This window comes from Balaenoptera borealis, assembly GCF_965194805.1.
Source record: "Balaenoptera borealis genome assembly, chromosome: X".
Classification (NCBI taxonomy): Eukaryota; Metazoa; Chordata; class Mammalia; order Artiodactyla; family Balaenopteridae; genus Balaenoptera; species Balaenoptera borealis.
This window is the reverse complement of record NC_138881.1, coordinates 5,730,090-5,746,784: the sequence shown is the minus strand read 5'-3', so window position 1 is coordinate 5,746,784 and position 16,695 is coordinate 5,730,090. Positions and strand designations below refer to the sequence as shown.

The 16,695-nt window shown below is 41.6% G+C and overlaps 1 protein-coding gene across 1 annotated transcript in view; it reads right to left on the bottom strand.

The window, feature by feature from the left end:
- Window positions 1–16,695, bottom strand: part of STS (steroid sulfatase) — a 624,067-nt gene that overhangs the window by 59,347 nt on the left and 548,025 nt on the right. The gene's annotated exons all lie outside the window — the stretch shown is intronic.

Sequence of the window (16,695 nt, the reverse complement as noted above, 5' to 3'; positions counted from 1 at the left end):
AAATGCCAAAATTCCTCCTAGGGGGGCCGTGGCAAACAAATGTCACTTGAACACAAGCACTGCGATACCATGACAGTGGCTACTAAGGAACTGACAGGCCAGACACACTGGACGAAGGGAGGATTCATGTCCCCAGCGGGGCTGAGCAGGACAGCAGGAGATTTCTTCACGCTACTCAGAACAGTGGCATTTAAAACTTCTTAATTGTTTATTTCTGGAATTTTCCCTTTAATATTTTTGGATCGCGGTTGCCTGAGGGTAACTGAAACCACAGAATAGGGGGGCACACTCCTGTAGAGATGGAAGAAACGCACGCAGACCTGAGACCTTCCCACACAGAAGCGGAAACCAACCTGGAGCATCGGCTCTCACATGTTGACAGACAAGGAGAAAGGAAAGGGGCGTGATGAACTGTCCACTGAGAGGCGTGAGCAAGCTCCCTTGTGCATTTGCTTTGAGAGGACCTAGGGGCACAGGAGCTGAGACGTGTCCTTGGTATACACAGAACAACGAGGAAGCAAGGAGAATTGAATGCCAATTCTTTTTTTTTAAGACAATTTTTTAAGAGCAAGTTTCCAACAAAATTGAGAGGAAGGTACAGAGGTTTCCTATATACCCCCTACCCCTACGCATGCATATTCTCCCCCATTATCAACATCACTCACCAGAATGGTACTATTTTTTTTTTGTTAAACCAAGGATGAACCTATATTCACACATCATAATAACCCAAAGTCCACAGTTTACATCCTGTGGATTTGGCCAAGTGTATAATGATATATACCTGTCATTATAGTATCATACGGAGCAGTTACACTGCCCTAAAAATTTCTCTGTTCTCTACTCATACCCCCTTCTTCATTCCTAGCAACCACTGATATTTTAATTTTCTCCATAGTTTTGCCCTTTCAGAATATCATAGACTTGGAATCATAGTACGTAGCCTTTTCAGATTGCCTTCTTTCACTTAGGTATATGCATTTAAGGTTCTTCCACAAATATGGATTCTCAGAAGTAATGGTTGATCCAGAGGAGGATGTGATGCAAATCAATTATGCTGGAATGAACTGGTGGAGACAGTTCATATCATTTCTTATGGAGATGAGTTGGCAATATCATTTCTTATGGAGATGAGTTGGCGATTATTAAGAAGGAAAATGAGGTGGTCACAGCAAGAATAGAGTTTATTGATGTTAACATGTTTGTTTTACCTTGGAAAAATGTGCATAATGTACGTCTTCAAAAGTTTACATCAGCTTCTCATAATTTCCATGTATCCTTACTGGAGAGTTTCCCGAGTGTCAGAAAGTATGGTGTAGTTAGAAGAAAATCGGGAGTTAATCCAGTTTCCACACCTGATGAAAAGCCACTTCCGTGAATACCAGATTAAGCTGCACTCTTTAATTAAGATATTCCCCTCGTATAATAATATCTCATTGTTGCTGACCTGATGAACGGAGAATTCACGAAGGCTTGGATGTCACCTGGCAAAACGTTATCTTGCAAAGCAAAGCTTTCCTTCATATGTTGTGCAAATCCTTAAAGTAGTAAACATGTATATACCTTCAAACGGTAATATAATTTAGACGACTCTTTCCACTCACATGAAGTAGTGTGCTTAATGGATTTCCTATTTCAACGTACAGTTTACACTTCTGACATTTTCAACATAGGGTCTACATTTTATTCACTGCATCTTATTCACTCACTTTAATTATGAAGCAATCATTTGTGCATATGATTGTAATGGGTAAAAGTTTTCAGTATACCTAATTCTTAAAGGTAGAGATGTTTCTTTTTTTTTTTTTTTCTTAAAATGGAAAAGGTCTAATTTTAAGGGCTCATGAATCTCTATAAAATCAGAACCATTACCTGTGCTGTCTGTTGCTATGGCTACACACTCATGTGATCTGTAGATCTGACATAATTCAGGTATCTCTGCAGAGCAATATCATTGCAAAGACATCAGAGAAAATTTAAGCCATGCAGGGAACCAAGAAACATAATTTACAAAAAAGATTTTAAAAGAAAAAGGGCACTCCAGGAAAAAATAAAATTTCTTCATTTTGTAATATATTTTCTACTTTTATTATTAACCATTCACGTATCTTTTTATGTATGTCGTTTCTCTTCTCAGGATCTATGTCGTCCATTTAATACTTAAAGTGCACACATTAACTAGAAGAGGAAAAAAGGTAAAGAGTTTCTTAGCTATGGAATATTGCATAAAATAACATAAGATGTTTGCAGAGATTAAAAGTTTATCGTTTTGCTTTCAAATCATAAGCTGCAAGAGCTATGCTTGTGTAAAGAGATTTTCTGGCACCATACCTCTATTAAATTGTATTGAGTGACCTTTGATGAAATAATAGAGGCATATTGCTTTTGAAGACATTAACTTTCAGAGTTAATAGTTGGCTTTGTAATCCGATGGTACAAATGAAATTTAGAATAAAACAATGATTAGGCAGCACTTTTGTAAATAAGGCAACTCTGTCAGTATTCATGCCTGGCTACGTGGTTGAGAGATAGGTAGTAGATTGATAGAAATACAAAACATGTTCAGATATTAACTGCATAATTAATTAATTTCACTGGACATGATTTTCACCAGAATCCATTATAGCCAAAGCATGTGTTCATCTCCTGGGATCCCAGGAAATCAGGCTTCTTAATTGACACATTAAAGGGACTGGTAAACAGTTAGTCTTTGTAGGGATGTTATAGTGGACAAGTCTGTTGAAATAATGAAAAGAACAGGATTGCCAGTGAAGCATTAGAGAAGAAAGCAAGGTAGGGAGGTAGATAGATAGAGAGACAGATGACAAAGGTCTATCTTATTCGTTTTGTTTCTCTGGAAAATCCTGACTGGTACAGTCAGTATGAAGAGGTGGACCAAAGTCTCTGAGAGCTTCCAGGTAAAACTTCTATTTCCAACATCAGGCTGCTTTCTTTCAAGTTGCCTAAGGCTTGATTACTTACATCCTGGACATATATCCTGAGAAAACCATAATTCGAAAACATACACGCACCCCAGTGTTCATTGCAGCACTATTTACAATAGCCAAGACATGGAAGCAACCTAAATGTCCATCGACAGATGAATGGATAAAGAAGATGTGGGCACCTTCAAGATGGCGAAGGAGTGAGACGTGGAGATCACCTTCCTCCCCACAAATACATCAGAACTACATCTACTTGTGGAACAACTCCTACAGAACACCTACTGAACGCTGGCAGAAGACCTCAGACTTCCCAGAAAGCAAGAACTACCCACGTACCTGGGTAGGGCAAAAGAAAAAACAGAGACAAAAGATTAGGGACAGGACCCGCACTTCTGGGAGGGAGCTGGGAAGAAGGAAATTTTCCCACACACTAGGAAGCCCCTTCACTGGCGGAGACGGGGTGTGGCGGGTGGGGGAAGCTTCGGAGCCATGGAGGAGAGCGCAGCAACACGGGTGCAGAGGGCAAAGCGGAGAGATACCCGCACGGAGGATCGGTGCCGAGCAGCACTCACCAGCCCGAGAGGCTTGTCTGCTCACCCGCCGGGGTGGGCGGGCGCTGGGAGCTGAGGCTCGGGCTTCGGAGTTCAGATCCCAGGGAGAGGACTGGGGTTGGCTGCGTGAACACAGCCTGAAGGGGGCTAGTGCACCACAGCTAGCCGGGAGGGAGTCCGGGAAAAGGTCTGGAACTGCCTAAGAGGGAAGAGACCATTGTTTCAGGGTGCGCGAGGAGAGGGGATTCAGAGCGCCATCTAAACGAGCTCCAGAGATGGGCGCAAGCTGCAGCTACCAGCGCGGACCCCAGAGACGGGCATGAGACGCTAAGACTGCTGCTGCCGCCACCAAGAAGCCTGTGTGCGAGCCCAGGTCACTATCCACACCTCCCCTCCCGGGAGCCTGTGCAGCCCACCACTGCCAGGGTCCCGTGATCCAGGGACAACTTCCCCAGGAGAATGCACGGCACACCTCAAGCTGGTGCAACATCACGCTGGACTCTGCCGCCACAGGCTCGCCCCACATTCCATACCCATCCCTCCCCCCGTCCTGAGTGAGCCAGAGCCCCCTAATCAGCTGCTCCTTTAACCCCGTCCTGTCTGAGTGAAGAACAGACGCCCTCAGGTGACCTACACACAGAGGCGGGGCCGGATCCAAAGCTGAACCCAAGGAGCTGTGTGAACAAAGAAGAGAAAGGGAAATTTCTCCCAGCAGCCTCAGGAGCAGCAGATTAAATCCCCACAATCAACTTGATGTACCCTGCATCTGTGGAATACCAGAATAGACAACAAATCATCCCAAAATTGAGGCGGTGGACTTTGGGAGCAACTGTAGACTTGGGGTCTCCTTTGTGCCTCTAATTTGTTTCTGGTTTTATGTTTATCTCAGTTTAGTATTTAGAGCTTATTATCACTGGTGGATTTGTTTATTAATTTGGTTGCTCTCTTCCATTTTTAATTTTATATATATATATATTTTTTCCGTTTTCTCTTTTTGTGAGTGTGTATGTGTATGTTTCTTTGTGTGATTTTCTCTGTATAGCTTTGCTTTTGCTATTTGTCCTAGGGTTCTGTCTCTCCGTTTTTTGTGTTTTGTTTTGTTTTTAGTATAGTTTTTAGTGCTTGTTATCATTGGAGGATTTGTGTTTTGGTTTGCTTGCTCCCTTCTTTCTCTCTCTCTTTTTTTTTTATTACTTTTTTATTTTTAAAAATTTGTTTCTATTTTAATAACTTTATTTTATTTTATTTATTTATTTTTTCTTTCTCTCTCTCGTTCTTTCTTTTTCTCCCTTTTCTTCTGAGCCATGTGGCTGACAGGGTCTTGGTGCTCTGACTGGGTGTCAGGCCTGAGCGTCTAAGGTGGGAGAGCCAAGTTCAGGACACTGGTCCAACAGAGACCTCCCAGCCCCACATAATATCAAATGGTGATAGCTCTCCCAGAGATCTCCAGCTCAACGCTAAGACCCAGCTCCACTCAACGACCAGCAAGCTACAGTGCTGGACACCCCATGCCAAACAACTAGCAAGACAGAAACACAAACCCACCCATTAGCAGAGAGGCTGCCTAAAATCATAACAAGTTCACAACACCCCAGAACACACCACTGGATGTGGTCCTACCAACCAGAAAGACAAGATCCAGCCTCATCCACCAGAACACAGGCACCAGTACCCTCCACCAGGAAGCCTACACAACCCACTGAACCAACCTTACCCACTGGGGGCAGACACCAAAAATAAAGGGAACTACAAACCTGCAGCCTGCGAAAAGGAGACCCCAAACACAGTAAGTTAAGCAAAATGAGAAGACAGAGAAATACACAGCAGATGAAGGAGCAAGTGAAAAACCCACCAGACCAAACAAACGAAGAGGAAGTAGGCAGTCTACCTGAAAAAGAATTCAGAGTAATGATAGGAAAGATGATCCAAAATCTTGGAAATAGAATAGAGAATACAAGAAACGTTTAACAAGGACCTAGAAGAACTAAAGAGCAAACAAACAATGATGAACAACACAATAAATGAAATTAAAAATTATCTAGAAGAAATCAATAGCAGAATAACTGAGGCAGAAGAATGGAAAAGTGACCTGGAAAATAAAATAGTGGAAATAACTACCACAGAGCAGAATAATGAAAAAAGAAGGAAAAGAAGTAAGGACAATCTCAGAGACCTCTGGGACAACATTAAATGCACCAACATTTGAATTATAGGGGTCCCAGAAGAAGAAGAGAAAAAGAAAACAACTGAGAAAATATTTGAAGAGATTATAGTTCAAAACTTCAAAACTTCAATATGGGTAAGGAAATAGTCAATCAAGTCCAGGAAGTGCAGAGAGTCCCATACAGGATAAATCCAAGGAGAAACACGCCAAGACACATAATAATCAAAGTATCAAAAATTAAATACAGGGCTTCCCCTGTGGCGCAGTGGTTGAGAATCTGCCTGCCAATGCAGGGGACACGGGTTCGAGCCCTGGTCTGGGAAGATCCCACATGCCACGGAGCAGCTGGGCCCGTGAGCCACAACTACTGAGCCTGCGCGTCTGGAGCCTGTGCTCTGCAACAAGAGAGGCCACGATAGTAAGAGCCCCGCGCACCGCGATGAAGAGTGGCCCCTGCTTGCCACAACTAGAGAAAGCCCTCGCACAGAAACGAAGACCCAACACAGCCATAAATAAAATAAATAAATATTAAAAAGTGAATATTAAAAAAAAAGGGACAGAGATTAAAAAAAAATTAAATACAAAGAAAAAATATTAAAAGCAACAAGGGAAAAGCAACAATTAACATACAAGGGAATCCCTATAAGGTTAACAGCAGATCTTTCAGCAGAAACTCTGCAAGCCAGAAGGGAGTAGCAGGACATGTTTAAAGTGATGAAAGGGAAAAACCTACAAACAAGATTACTCTACCAAGCAAGTATCTCATTCAGATTCGATGGAGAAATTAAAACCTTTACAGATAAGCAAAAGGTAAGAGAATTCAGCACCACCAAACCAGCTCTACAACAAATGCTAAAGGAACTTCTGTAGGGAGGAAACATAAGAGAAGGAAAAGACTTACAATAACAAACCCAAAACAATTAAGAAAATGGTAATAGGAACATACATATTGATAACTACCTTAAGTGTAATGGATTAAATGCTCCAACCAAAAGACATAGACTGGCTGAATGGATACAAAAACAAGACCCGTATATATGCTGTCTATAGGAGACCCACTTCAGACCTAGAGACACATACAGACTGAAAGTGAGGGGATGGAAAAAGATATTCCATGCAAATGGAAATCAAAAGAAAGCTGGAGTAGCAATTGTCATATCAGACAAAATAGGCTTTAAAATAAAGACTATTACAAGAGACAAAGAAGGACACTACATAATGATCAAGGGACCAATCCAAGAAGAAGATATAACAATTGTAAATATTTATGCACCCAACATAAGAGCACCTCAATACATAAGGCAAATGCTAACAGCCATAAAAGGCGAAATTGACAGTAACACAATCATAGTAGGGGACTTTAACAACCCACTTTCACCAATGGACAGATCATCCAAAATGAAAATAAATAAGGAAACACAAGCTTTAAATGATACATTAAACAAGATGGACTTAATTGATATTTATAGGCCATTCCATCCGAAAACAACAGAATACACTTTCTGCTCAAGTGCTGATGGAACATTCTCCAGGATAGATCATATCTTGGGTCACAATTCGAGCCTTGGTAAATTTAAGAAAATTGAAATCGTAACAAGTATCTTTTCTGACCACAACACTATGAAACTAGATATCAATTACTGGAAAAAAAAAACCTGTAAGAAATACAAACACGTGGAGGCTAAACAATACACTACTAAATAACCAAGGGATCACTGAAGAGATCAAAGAGGAAATCAAAAACTACCTAGAAACAAATGACAATGAAAACATGACTACCCAAAACCTATGGGATGCAGCAAAAGCAGTTCTAAGAGGGAAGTTTATAGCAATACAATCCTACCTCAAGTAACAAGAAACATCTCAAATAAACAACCTAACCTTACACCTAAAGCAATTAGAGAAAGAAGAGCAAAAAACCCCCAAAGTTAGCAGAAGGAAAGAAATCATAAAGATCAGATCAGAAATAAATGAAAAAGAAATGAAGGAAATGATACCAAAGATCAATAAATTAAAAGCTGGTTCTTTGAGAAGATAAACAAAATTGATAAACTATTAGCCAGACTCATCAAGAAAAAACGGGAGAAGACTCAAATCAACAGAATAAGAAATGAAAAAGGAGAAGTGACAACTGACACTGCAGAAATACAAAGGATTATGAGAGATTACTACAAGCAACTATATGCCAATAAAATGGACAACCTGGAAGAAATGGACAAATTCTTAGAAAAGCACAACCTTCCGAGACTGAACCAGGAAGAAATAGAAAATATGAACAGACCAATCACAAGCACTGAAATTGAAACTCTGATTAAAAATCTTCCAACAAACAAAAGCCCAGGACCAAATGGCTTCACAGGCGAATTCTATCACCGTTTAGAGAAGAGCTAACACCTATCCTTCTCAAACTCTTCCAAAATATAGCAGAGGGAGGAACATTCCGAAACCCATTCTGCGAGGCCACCATCACCCTGAAACCAAAACCAGACAAAGATGCCACACAAAAAAAGAAAACTACAGGCCAATATCACTGATGAACATAGATGCAAAAATCCTCAACAAAATACTAGCAAACAGAATCCAACAGCACATTAAAAGGATCATACACCATGATCAAGTGGGGTTTATCCCAGGAATGCAAAGATTCTTCAATATACACAAATCACTCATTGTGATACACCATATTAACAAACTGAAGGAGAAAAACCACATGATCATCTCACCAGATGCAGAAAAAGCTTCTGACAAAATTCAACACCCATTAATGGTAAAAACCCTCCAGAAAGTAGGCATAGAGGGAACTTACCTCAACATAATAAAGGTCATATATGACAGACCCACAGCCAACATTGTTCTCAATGGTGAAAAACTGAAACCATTTCCACTAAGATCAGGAAGAAGACAAGTTTGCCCACTCTCACCACTATTATTCAACATAGTTTTGGAAGTTTTAGGCACAGCAATCGGAGAAGAAAAAGAAATAAAAGGAATCCAAATCGGAAAAGAAGAAGTAAAACTGCCACTGTTTGCAGATGACATGATACTATACATAGAGAATCCTAAAAATGCTACCAGAAAACTACTAGAGCCAATCAATGAATCTGGTAAAGTAGCAGGATACAAAATTAATGCACAGAAATCTCTTGCCTTCCTATACACTAATGATGAAAAATCTGAAAGAGAAATTAAGGAAACACTCCCATTTACCATTGCAACAAAAAGAATAAAATACCTAGGAATAAACCTACCTAAGGAAAAAAAAAGACCTGTATGCAGAAATCTATAAGAGACTGATGAAAAAAATTAAAGATAATACAAACAGATGGAGAGATATACCACGTTCTTGGTTGGAAGAATCAACATTGTGAAAATGACTATACTACCCAAAGCAATCGACAGATTCAACACAATCCCAATGAAACTACCAATGGCATTTTTCACAGAACTAGAACAAAAAAATTCACAATTTGTATGGAAACACAAAAGACCCCGAATAGTCAAGGCAATCTTGAGAAAGAAAAACGGAGCTGGAGGAATCAGCCTCCCAGACTTCAGACTATACTACAAAGCTACAGTAATCAAGATACTATGGTACTGGCACAAAAACAGAAACATAGATCAATGGAACAGGATAGAAAGCCCAGAGATAAACCCATGCACATATGGTCACCTTATCTGTGATAAAGGAGACAAAAGTATTCAATGGAGAAAAGACAGCCTCTTTAATAAGTGGTGCTGGGAAAACTGGACAGCTACATGTAAAAGAATGAAATTAGAACACTCCCTTACACCATACACAAAAATAAACTCAAAGTGGATTAAAGACCTAAATGTAAGGCCAAACACAATAAAACTCTTAGAGGAAAACATAGGCAGAACACTCCATGACATAAATCACAGCAAGATCCTTTTTGACCCAACTCCTAGAGAAATGGAAATAAAACCAAAAATAAACAAATGGGGGCTTCCCTGGTGGCACAGTGGTTGAGAATCTGCCTGCCGATGCAGGGGACACGGGTTCGAACCCTAGTCTGGGAAGATCCCACATGCCATGGAGCAACTGGGCCCGTGAGCCACAATTACTGAGCCTGCGCGTCTGGAGCCTGTGCTCTGCAACAGGAGAGGCCACGATGGTGAGAGGCCCGCGCACCGCGATGAAGAGTGGTCCCCACTTGCCGCAACTAGAGAAAGTCCTCACACAGAAACGAAGACTCAACACAGTCATAAATAAATAAATAAAAGAACGTGAATTTCTTTAAATAAATAAATAAATAAACAAATGGGACCTAACGAAACTTAAAATCTTTTGCACAGCAAAGGAAAACATAAACAAGACGAAAAGACAACCCTCAGAATCGGAGAAAATATTTGCAAATGAAACAAAGGATTAATTTGCAAAATGTACAAGCAGCTCATGCAGCTCAACATCAAAAAAACAAACAACCCAATCCGAAAATGGGCAAAAGACCTAAATAGACATTTCTCTAAAGAAGATATACAGATTGCCAACAAACACATGAAAGGATGCTCAACACCACTAATCATTAGAGAAACAAAAATCAAAACTACAATGAGGTATCGACTCACACTGGTCAGAATGGCCATCATCAAAAAATCTACAAACAATAAATGCTGGAGAGGGTGTGGAGAAAAGGGAACACTCTTGCACTATTGGTGGGAATGTAAATTGATACAGCCACTATGGAGAACAGTATGGAGGTTCCTTAAAAAACTAAAAACAGAACTACCATACAACCCAGCAATCCTGCTACTGGGCACATACCCTGAGAAAACTATAATTCAAGAATAGTCATGGGGCTTCCCTGGTGGCGCAGTGGTTGAGAATCTGCCTGCCAATGCAGGGGACACGGGTTCGAGCCCTGGTCTGGGAAGATCCCACATGCCGCGGAGCAACTGGGCCCGTGAGCCACAACTACTGAGTCTGCACGTCTGGAGCCTGTGCTCCGCAACAAGAAAAAGGCCGCGATAGTGAGAGGCCCGCGCACCGCGATGAAGAGTGGCCCCCACTTGCCGCAACTAGAGAAAGCCCTTGCACAGAAACGAAGACCCAACACAGCAAAAATAAATAAATTAAAAAAAAAAAAAAGAATAGTCATGTACCACAATGTTCATTGCAGCTCTATTTACAATAGCCAGGACATGGAAGCAACCTAAGTGTCCATCGGCAGATGAATGGATAAAGAAGATGTGGCACATATATACAATGGAATATTACTCAGCCATAAAAGAAATGAAATTGAGTTATTTGTAGTGAGGTGGGCGGACCTAGAGACTCTCATACAGAGTGAAGTAAGTCAGAAAGAGAAAAACAAATACCACATGCTAACACATATATATGGAATCTAAAAAAAAAAGGTTCTGAATAACCTAGGGGCAGGACAGGAATAAAGACGGAGAGATAGAGAATGGACTTGAGGACACGGGGAGGGGGAAGGGTAAGCTGGGATGAAGTGAGAGAGTGGCATGGACATATATACACTACCAAATGTAAAATAGATAGCTAGTGGGAAGCAGCTGCATAGCACAGGGAGATCAGCTCGGTGCTTTCTGTCTACCTAGAGGGGTGGGATAGGGAGGGTGGGAGGGAGACAAAAGAGAGAGGACATATGGGGATATATGTATATGTATAACTTTGTTATACAGCAGAAACTAACACACCATTGTAAAGCGATTATACTCCAATAAAGATGTTAAAAAAACAAAAGATGGCCTCACTTAATGAACTATTCACAATAGCCAAGACATGGAAGCAACCTAAGTGTCCATCAAGAGAGGAATGGATAAAGAAGATGTGGTACATATATACAATGGAATACTATTCAGCCATAAAAAAGAATGAAATAATGCCATCTGCAGAAACACGGATGGACCTAGAGATGATCATACTCAGTAAAGTAAGTCAGACGATGAAAGACAAATACCATATGGTATCACTTATATGTGGAATCTAAAAAATGATACAAATGGACTTATTTACAAAACAGAAACAGACTCATAGACAGAACAAACTTACAGTTACCACAGGGGAAATGGGGGGGGGGGACGGGGATAAATTAGGAGTTTGGAATTAGCAGATATACACACTACTATATATAAAACAGAGAAACAACAAAGACCTACTGTATAGCACAGGGAACTGTATTCAGTATCCTGTAATAACCTATAATGGAAAAGAATCTGTAAAAGATTATATATGTAATATATATATTATATATATATATGAATAACTCTGCTGTACACCTGAAACTAACACACAATGTAAATCAACTACAGTTCAATTTAAAAAATTTTAAAAACAAGATTGAGGGACTTCCCCAGTGGTCCAGTGGTAAAGAATCTGCCTTGCAATGCAGGGGATGTGGGTTCGATTCCTGGTCGGGGAACTAAGATCCCACATGCCGTGGGGCAACTAAGCCCACACGCCACAACTACTGAGCCCGAGTGCAGCAACTAGAGAGAAGCCTGAGCGCCGCAACAAAAAAGATCCCGCATGCCTCAATGAAGATCCCACATGCCGCAACTATGACCCAACGCGGCCAAAAAAAGAAAAAGGAAAAAAAAACTTTAAAACAAAAAACAAGATCAGTTTGTATGATCAAACACCTTTGCATGCTTTTACCTAGGTCCCGACGTTCCTGTGTGTGAATCTCAGATAGGGGTGGTGGTATACCTTGGTGGCTTCTGTAATCACACTGCTTGGGGTCTGATATTAGCCTTGCCACCTGGAGAAAATCAGCTATTCTCTCTAGACCTCAGTTTCCTCATCTTGTTGGACCTGCCAAACAGCTACTCAGCACCTGCCTGGATTGCCATGGTGATGAGATGGCATTGTGTAAATCAGACAGGACAAGGTGTATACAGTCAACTCTGTTAGTCATCCCTGACCCAGATCATGGGGCCTGAGGTGTCTCTACAGTTGCAGGAGGCGGGCTATCTACTGAAGATGGGGTGGGGTATCTCTGATTCTCCAGAAAACGTGCTCTATTCCAACAGTAAGCTGGCTCGTAGCAACAGGGAAGGCTGATGGGAAGTCTTTCCTATAAAAAAACATTCACTCTTGTGATCACAGGATGGGATCCAGCTCTTTCTTTCTGCGTCACAGCCAGCTTTACTAACAGACTTGTCTATGATGTTCTCTCTCTTGTCTATGACTCTTTAACCTGCTGCAGCCTAGCTTCTGCCCCGAGTATGCTTCTGAAATGAATCACAAATCCTATATACGTTTCAGTAATTTTCCCTGCCTTCTAACAAGCTCAAGTCTATTTCCTGAATCTTCTTGTGTCAAAACAGTCCCTTTGCAGCGTCCCAGACAAGTGTCAATGTAGTACTAGAGGTGACATGATGCATGAGTATTATGCATCGGCTAAATAAACGTGTGGACCTTATTAATATTTTATAGGTCCTTTAAAAAACTGCTTTTGCAAATGCTCTGGGAGACCAGACTGATAATTAATCATCCTCCACACTGTCGCCTTGCACGGCACTTTGCAGCTGAGGACGATGTAGTGAGGCGCCCTGGATTTTTATCTATATTCATCTCCACATCCCCACACCACCTAGGCTTCTAATCTTCCAAGCAGCACAAAGTGCTACAGTCAGTTGCTGACTTCAAATAAATACCACCCCCGACCCTGTCTCTATGGGTTTCTCCTCACTTAGTCGGGAGTATTTGATTCGAATAGGATAAAATTAGGTAAATGGAAATTTTGCACAAATTCAGCTACACGGTTTATTTTGGGGGTGGAACTGGGTGGCAGAGGGAAACAGTACAGCAAGGAGTCTTTCCTTTACACTGTTTGCCCTTTTATACCGTTGACTTTTGTACCATGTGCATGCATTACTTCCTGAGATACCTTAACTCAGTAAGTTAAAGTAAATGAGCAATGAAATAAGTAAATTTAACTGCAGGGTGCCAAAACCTGTCAAGGTTTTATTTAAAAAATTGTACAGTCAAGATGAAATGCTTTCTGTAGATCTTCCTTTATATTGTCCTTCTGGCAGATTTCATCTCCCAGGAGATGGAAACTGCGTGATGCAAAGGAACCATGTGAGGGTTTAAGGCACGAGCCTCAGAAATCAGGACGGGAGTGCAGGTCAGGCGGGGAAGAGTTCAGGAAGAAATGCTGCCAGTCACAGCGAGGTCCCCTGCATCACGCCTCCCAGTTGCCGCTCCTCCCATAAAGGCAGGGGTTCTGTTTCCACACATTTGAACTGGGGTTAAAATTGTGCTGTGCTTTGACCAAGAGGATGCGGTGGACAGGGGTGCTTTGTGAAGTCTGAAGAGCACACCTCAAGCAACCTTGACTTTCCACTCTCGCTCCCTGGGAAAGGAACTCAAAGAGCATCTTAGGTCGAGGAAGCCAAGTGCATTGTCTTAGAGAGTGAGAGGCCATATAAAATAAACCCCGGGGCACGCCGGCCAACAGACAGCAGTGATGTTGTGCAGACGTTTGAAGCTGTATCTTCCTACAGCACCTCCATCTCACACCCTGTGGCCTTCTATCCGCATAAAATAGGAATTTTCTTCTTAATGTTTTGCCCCGGCATTTGTATTTTTGCATGACATGAAGTACACCTACATTTTTTTAAACTATATGAAATGCACCTACAAAATTAATGAGTTATATATTATCTATCAGTATATATATACACACACACACACACACACACACACACACACACACACACATATCACATTTGTCCCCACTTCAGGAATCTATACTTCATTCCACGGACTCAATATGTCCTTTGGATTTCCACTTTGTCAGCCATCTTCCTTAATGAGCGACGCCCTTAGGAATAAGTCCCTGGTGAACGCAAAGAACGACAGCAGGCTGATGGCTCTCAACCCTGGCTCAGGTTTTTCCTGCCTTTCTATCCTGCATGAAGACCTTCACAGGAGGCTGTCTTTAACCCTGGCCTCGATCCAGAGGCTCTGAATGGGGCTGATGACAATGGCTCCCTGGGAAACGATGCAGCATCTCAGTCCTTGGGAAAGAACAAGCTCTGCAGCACCAAAGGGTTGGGTTTCTCAAATAGAGAAAAGAGCAGGTGCTTCCAAATGCTCTCCTCTGGGCTTCCTGTCAACGTCCCGCTATCGCTGTGCCTCCCTGCCTCACCCTCATGGCTTCCTGCAGTGGGCGGGTCACGGAGAACCAGGGCTGGGACACAGTGGCTTCACTGAGTCAAAGAAAACCCAGGGAGCCTCCGTCTGCTGCTCTGACTTGGCTTTGGGTCCATCAGATACAGAGGAGAGTGCCCTGGGTAATGGACAGATCATCGAACATGGACGTCCTCTGCCTGTGTGTGTGTGTGTGTGTGTGTGTGTGTGCGTGTGTGTGTGTGATCCCAAACATCAACCTAGGGTCCATGGAAAACTCTACTGTTAATAAGAATATTTAAAGATAATGCCTTTGGCTGTGAAAGGGGCATTTAAAAGAACATTTTCAGTAGCGTTAACATCACTGGAATAAGTATTTGGCCTTACAAGTTGACTACTTCGAAAGGAAATATTCATTTGGATAGAGGAGTTTTGGTACCATTTTTTCAAGACAATTAAAACATCACCACCACATGTAGTCACTATGCAAAACAGTATGGAGGTTCCTCGAAAAACTAAAAATAGAGTTGCCATATGATTCAGCAATCCCATTCCTGGGCATATATCTGGAAAAAACTATAAATCGAAAAGATACGTGCACCCCAATGTTCACAGCAGCTCTATTTACAATAGCCAAGACATGGAAACAACCCAAATGTACATGGAGAGATGAATAAAGAAGATGTGGTACATATATACAATAGAATACTACTCAGCCATAAAAAAGAACAAAATAATGCCATTTGCAGCAACATGGATGAACCTGTAGATTATCACAGTAAGCAAAGTAAGTCAGACAGAGAAAGACAAATACCATACGATATCACTTACATCTGGAATCTAAAATATGACACAAATGGAACATATTTACAAAACAGAAACAGACTCACAGACACAGAGAACAGACTGGTGGTTGCCAAGGGGGAGGGGGGAGGGAGGGAAGGGTTGGGAGTTTGGAGTCAGCAGAGGCAAACTATTATATATAGAATGGATACACAACAAGGTCCTACTGTATAGCACACGGAACTATATTCAGTATCCTGTGATAAGCCATAATGGAAAAGAACATGAAAAAGAATATATATATATAAAACTGAATCACTTTGCTGTACAGCAGAAATTAACACAACATTGTAAATCAACTATACTTCAATAACATTAAAAAAAATCACCACCATAAATCAACCATAAACAAAAACCACAATAAAAAGCAAAAGCAGCCTATGACTATGTCATCATAGTCACAGCTTGCATTATTTACCCACCTAAGGTGTGTGTAGCATGATTTTAATGTCACCATCTAACATTTTGGTCTCCTGGCTTCGTTGCACTGTTCTTGCCAATGTACAACACTTTACAGCTAACATCCATTCCAGAAGGCATCCTATTTTCCCCATAGCCTAAATTATTACTAAATATGTCAAGGGAAGAAAACTAGCATCGACCCTTTCAGCAGCCTGACTATTCCTTAAGTCAATACGAATATGTGTTATTGACCCCCGAGTCAGTTTCCCACAGGGCAAACTGTTTTGGAAGAAGCTAATCTGCTCCTATCTGGAGGGAAGCAGATGGGGCAGGGACCAAAATGATCATTTGGGAGCTACGGGGCAGGGTTTGCAGTCCTAACACTGTCACCGAAGCCACTGTCAAACCTCTCCTATCTCAGTCTCCTCGACCATACAAGCAAAGGAAGGGCTGGGATTGGGACTCAAGGTCCCTTCCATTTCAGGAGGCAGTGCCCACGTGCTCCTGTGAGTGTGTGACAAGTCGGGGGGCCCTGTAACTAGAAATCTAGACTGGCGTCTTCCACCGGGGTTTGCGTGGCTCTAGAACGGTATCCTTGCCATCGTTGGGATGGCTACCCTGGACGGGCTGCTAGAAGAAGGTCCAATGTGAGCAGGAGGCCGGGCTTTC